We start from the raw sequence: 4,754 nt of genomic DNA, 5'->3' as shown, positions 1-4,754 counted from the left end.
CAAAGATTAAATAACGGTAATTAGCTGGATTCATCTCTTGGTTCTCTATACCGTTCCAGATGTCTACTTCTCTGTTTTTGTGACAGTACCATGCTGTTTTGATCACTATTGATTTGTAGTATATTCTGAGGTCTGGTAGCGTGATTCCTCCTGCTTCGTTTTTATTTTTGCGTAATGTCTTGGCTATTGGAGGTTTTTTCTGATTCCATATAAAACGAAGTATTGTTTTTTCAAGATTTTTAAAGTATGACAGTGGAGCTTTAATGGGGATTGCGTTGAAATTATACATTTCTTTGGGTGGTATGGACATGTTGACAATGTTGATTCATCCCAACCATGAGCATGGTATATTTTTCCATTTGTTAACATTCTCAGCTTTCTCTTTTCTTAGAGTTTCCCAGTTCTCTTTATAAAGATCTTTCATGTCCTTTGTTAGATAAACTCCCAAGTATTTCATCTTCTTTGGCAGTACTGTGAATGGGATAAAGTCCTTAATTGTTTTTTCAAATTGACTATTGTTTGTATATATAAAGGCTACTGATTTATGAATGTTGATTTTGTAACCTGAGACGCTGCTGTATTCCTTGATCACTTCTAAGAGTTTTGTAGTAGAGTCCCTAGTATTTTCCAGATATACAATCATATCATCTGGGAAGAGCGAAAGTTTGATCTCTTCTGACCCTATGTGGATACCTTTGATAGCCTTTTCTTCCCTAATTGTGGTGGCTAAAACTTCCATTACAATGTTAAACAGCAATGGAGAAAATGGAGAGCCTTGTCTGGTTCCAGATCTGAGTGGAAATGATTCCAATTTAACTGCATTCAATATGATATTGACTGTGGGTTTGCTGTAGATGGTCTCTATCAGTTTAAGAAATGTCCCTTCTATACCAATTTTCTTAAGTGTTCTGATCATGAAGGGATGTTGGACGTTATCAAAAGGTTTTTCTACATCGATTGAGAGAATCATATGGTCTTTGTTTTTTAATTTGTTTATGTGCTGAATTACATTTATAGTTTTACGTACATTGAACTAGCCTTGAGACCCTGGGATAACACCGACTTGGTCATGATGTATGATTTGTTTGATATGTTCCTGGATTCTGTGTGTTAGAATCTTGTTGAATATTTTTGCATCTATATTCATTAGTGATATTTTTCTATAATTTTCTTTTCTTGTTGAATCTTTTCCTGGTTTGGGGATCAGGGTGATGTTTGCTTCATAGAACGTGTTGGGTAGTCTTCCTTCTTTTTATACCTTTTGGAACAGGTTGAGTAATATAGGTACTAATTCCTCTTTAAAGGTTTGGTAGAATTCTGACGTAAACCATCTGGTCCCGGGCTTTTCTTCATGGGGAGATTTTGTATGATTGATGTTATTTCCGAACGTGATATGGGCCTGTTCAACATTTCCAATTGATTTTGGTTAAGTCTTGGAAGGTGACGTGCTTCTAAGTAATGATCAATTTCCTTCAGATTTTCATATTTCTGAGAATAAAGTTTCTTGTAATACTCATGAAGCATTTTTTGGATTTCTGAGGAATCTGTTGTTATTTCGTCTTTGTTGTTTCTGACTAATGAGATTAGACATTTTATTCTTTTTTTTGATTAGGTTGGCCAAAGGTTTATCTATTTTGTTGACCTTTTCAAAAAACCAGCTTTTTGATTTATTGATCAGTTGTATTATTCTTTTGTTTTCAATTTCATTTAGTTCTGCTCTGATTTTGGTTATTACTTTTCTTCTAGTGGACTTGGGGTTGGAGTGTTCTTCCATTTCCAGTCTCTTGAGATGTCCCATTAAGTTGCTTACTTCCTCTCTTTCCATTCTCCTGACGAAGGCTAGCAGTGCTAAAAATTTCCCTCTTAGAACTGCCTTTGCGGTGTCCCAGGAGTTCTGATAGTTCGTATCTTCATTGTCGTTTTGTTCCAGAAATTTGGCAATTTCCTTCTTGATCTCATCTCTGACACAGCTATCATTCAGCATAAGGTTATCTAACTTCCATGTCTTTGTATGAGTACGCAGATTCCTGTTGTTACTCATCTCAAGTTTTACTCCATGATGGTCCGAGGAGATGCATGGAATAATTTATATTCTTTCAAATTTACTTAAGTTAGACTTGTGACCTAAGATGTGATCGATTTTGGAGTAAGTTCCGTGGGCTGATGAGAAGTATGTGTATTCAGTTTTGTTGGGAGGAAATGTTCTGTAGATGTCTGCTAAATCTAAATTCTGTATGGTTAGATTTAAATCTAGAATTTCTTTACTCAGCTTTTTGTTGGAGGATCGATCCATCACTACCAAAGGAGTGTTAAAATCTCTGACTATTATAGAGTTGAAGGAAATCAAGTTGCTCATGTCTGTTAGAGTTTCTCTTATAAATTGAGGTGAATTCTGGTTGGGTGCATAGATGTTAATAATTGAAATCTCGTCATATTGAGTTTTATCCTTAACAAATATGAAGTGATCATTCTTGTCCTTCCTTACTTTTGTTGGTTTAAAGCCTATTGTATCTGCAAATAAAATTGCAACACCTGCTTTTTTCTGGTTACCATTTGCCTGAAATATGGATGACCATCCTTTCACTCAGAGTCTGTATTTGCCTTTTAAGTTAAGATGTGACTCTTGTATGCAACACATGTCTGGCCTGAGTTTTTGTATCCAGTCAGCTAACCTATGTCTAATTAGAGGGCAGTTTAAGCCCTTCACATTCATGGAGAGTATTGATAAGTTTGGTGAAATTTTGGGTATTGAGTTTTTCGAAAGTCCAGTGGGCATTTTTAATCCTTTTGCCATTGTGGAATTTAGAGTTTGATCAGAAGTTTCTGAGTGAGTTTACTTTTGTAGTAGAGGATTGCGTTGGTTATTATTGAAGATAGGTCTGAGAATATCCTGAAGAGCTGGTTTGGTTATGGCAAATTTCTTTAGCATATGAATGTCATTAAAGTATTTAATTTCTCCATCATAAATGAAACTCAGTTTAGCTGTTTCAAGATCTGGGGTTGAAAGTTATTTTTCTTGAGGAGATTAAACGTTGATGACCACCCTCTTCTGGCTTGACAAGTTTCAGCAGAGAGATCTGCTGTCATTCTAATGTTCTTCCCTTTGAAGGTAATAGTTTTTTTCGCCTGGCCCCTTTGAAAATTTTCTCCTTCATATTAAATTTAGTGAAGTGAATTATGATATGCCTGGGGGATATCTTATTGGGGTTGAGTCGTGCTGGGGTTCTAAAGCTATCTGCTGTCTGAATTTCAGGTTCTCTAGGCATGTCTGGAAAATTCTCTTTCATAATTTCATGCAGAAGGGCCTCTGCGCCCAGTGAGGCCACTTCATCTGTTTCAGGAATTCCTATGAGTCGGATATTTGCCTTCTTCGATTTATCCCAGAGCTCTCTGAGAGAGTGATCCATTTTTGCTCTCCATTTCTCTTTCTCTTTGAGAGTTTGGGAGCGTTCAAAGGCTTTATCTTCAATGTCGGAGATCCTTTCTTCTGCTTGGTCCATTCTGTTGCTAAGGGATTCTACTGTATTTTTCATATCTTTGAATGCTGCAAATTCTTGCTTCAGTGTGTCTAAGTCTTTGGTGGTTTTCTCTTCAAATTCATTAAATTCTTGAGACAGCTTTTGAATTTCTCCACGATTTCCTAGTTCCATTTTGTTAATCTTGTTTGCCATCCAAATTCTGAATTCGATTTCTGACATTTCAGCCAGTTGTTTGTGAATGGGATCTTCAATTACATCTGCCGTATCTTTCCTTGGGGGGGTTGATCTATTCTGGTTATTCTTGTTACCAGAGTTTTTCTACTGATTCCACCCCATGATTATTTTACTCCCTTTGATTTCTCCCCTGATATTTTGTCAAGGACCCATACAGTGCTATGGCCTGAGAAACTGGGGCCCTGTTTGGTTTAGAGGGGCTAAGTGGTTCTATCTTGTTTTCAGCTGGTTTCTTTTTAACCCTAGTGAAACAGTTACTCTGGATTGAAGTCTCAGATGTGGAGAAATACCAGCAATTAAGTCACCCCACCCACCACAAGCAACAAATGGAAAAGGAAAATCAAACCTTCCTACATCCACACACCCAGGGCACAACCTGGATAGTCCCCAGGTGAGTGGTTCACTTCAAAAGGTCCAAATCAATTGTCTCAGTCAGCAGCTGCCTCGGGTGGGAGAGTTCAAGAGGTCCCTGGGAACTGGATCACAGGGGTCTGGTGACTGCTCTAATATGGCTTGCTCCAGTGCTGCATGGAGTCAGGAAGAGCCATCCAGTAATAAGATCAGTCTTGGAAGATTGATGCCTCCTTCCCCACCTTGCAGCTCTGTCACACCCAGTCACTGCTAATCCCACAGGGCTGTGACCCAGTCAGTTGTCTGCAGTAAGCAGATACTCCAGGGGTTTGCACCTGCCTAAGTCACAGGGTAGTCTGTGTCTGTTCAACTATGCCACTACTCTCTGTCTTTATCCAGCAGGAGTTGGTGTGGCCTGTCAACCTCAGGCACTTGATGGAGGCTGGAGGTGTTCACTCAGTTCCAGTCCCACCCTTAGTGTATGTTACTGGGTGAACGGAACAACCCCTTGGGAGTTTGTTTCTGACCCTGCTAGATTCTTCTGCAGAGGAGAGGCTGATTTGAGTTTGCAGAACCTGTGCCTCAGGCCCTGTCTTTAGTCCTATGGGTTTGTATTCGCAGCACGATCAGTTGTTGGCTGTAGCCTCTTGACCTCCTTTGTCTGTAGGCTGGTGATCCCCTGAGGGCCAG

The sequence above is a fragment of the Nycticebus coucang genome, chromosome X (assembly GCF_027406575.1).
Source record: "Nycticebus coucang isolate mNycCou1 chromosome X, mNycCou1.pri, whole genome shotgun sequence".
NCBI classification, from domain to species: domain Eukaryota; kingdom Metazoa; phylum Chordata; class Mammalia; order Primates; family Lorisidae; genus Nycticebus; species Nycticebus coucang.
This window is presented reverse-complemented; position numbering follows the sequence as displayed.